Below are 1358 nucleotides of genomic sequence, written 5' to 3'. Positions count from 1 at the left end.
TCTCTCCGTCCATTCTTCCGTATATCATCACGGCCACTTCCACCAACGAAGCCTGGACGATTCTTGAACGTCGCCTTCAACCGATCAGCCGCTCGCGGGTAATTCAACTCAAAAACGAGCTTTACCGGGTTCAAATGAAAGACATGCCGATGCAACAATACCTTACAAGAATCAAAACTATTGTGGACAATATCTCCGCATCTGGCTCAAAAATCGACCCTGAAGATGTGATGCTTCATATATTAAACGGCCTACCTCCCACCTTCAACTCGTTTAAATCTACAATTCGAAACTCACTCCTTCCAATTGACCTTGACACCTTCTACTCCCTCCTATGCAACGAAGAAATTCACTTGCAACAAGAACTAATTCAAGACTCTAATCAACAATCAGTGGCCACGGCTTTATACGTGAATTCCTCCTCGAACTATCGCGGTAGGAACAACACCAAAAGATTTAGCAAAATCAAGACCCCGCATCCACCGACAGCACCTCAATCCAATCCACCCGCTCCGACCAACAATTCCCGGCCAATCTGCCAGATATGTGGCAAACCTGGCCACGTCGCGCTGAATTGCTGGCATAGGTGCAATTTCAAATATGCACCAACCGACACCAGACAACCTCGAGCACTTCTTGCCACCCCCACCTCTCCAGCCAGTCAGGACTGGGTTCTTGACACCGGGGCATCAGCTCATCTCACACCGGATGCCTCTCAGCTCTACTACCCGCAAGGATACCAAGGCTCCGACACGGTATCCACCGCAAATGGATCAACACTCCCGATTCATCATACAGGATAAGGACTGCTTCCTCTTCCGGACACGTCTCGTAAGCTAACTCTTCGCAAACTCCTACACGTTCCGTCGCTTACTCATAATCTCATTTCCGTGTCTAAGCTAACGACTGAAAATTCCATTTCGATTACTTTCGATGCTAACGGCTTTCTTGTGAAGGATCTTCGGGACCAACAGCCCCTACTACATGGTCAACTTCGTAACGGACTATATAGTCATCGCATTCCTCCGGACAACAGCCACACTGCTCTAACTTCGACCACCTCCTCCCAGCACGATTGGCATTCCCGCCTCGGACACCCGAACAAGGATACTCTTTCTGTTCTTGCTTATCTTTATCCTGAAATCTCAATTGTATCTTCTTCTTTCATTTGTAATTCCTGTAATCAGGCGAAAAGCCACAAATTACATTTCAATAAAAGCATTTCGGTTACTAAGGCTCCCTTTGAATTAATTCACACGGACGTCTGGGGTCCGGTCTCGCAAGCTTCTCTCGACGGATATCATTACTACATCATCTTCATCGATGATTATACGCGTTACACCTGGCTATACTTTCTT

The sequence above is a fragment of the Dendrobium catenatum genome, unplaced genomic scaffold, assembly GCF_001605985.2.
Source record: "Dendrobium catenatum unplaced genomic scaffold, ASM160598v2 fragScaff_scaffold_665, whole genome shotgun sequence".
Lineage (NCBI taxonomy): Eukaryota > Viridiplantae > Streptophyta > Magnoliopsida > Asparagales > Orchidaceae > Dendrobium > Dendrobium catenatum.
Note: the sequence above shows the minus strand (reverse complement) of the source record.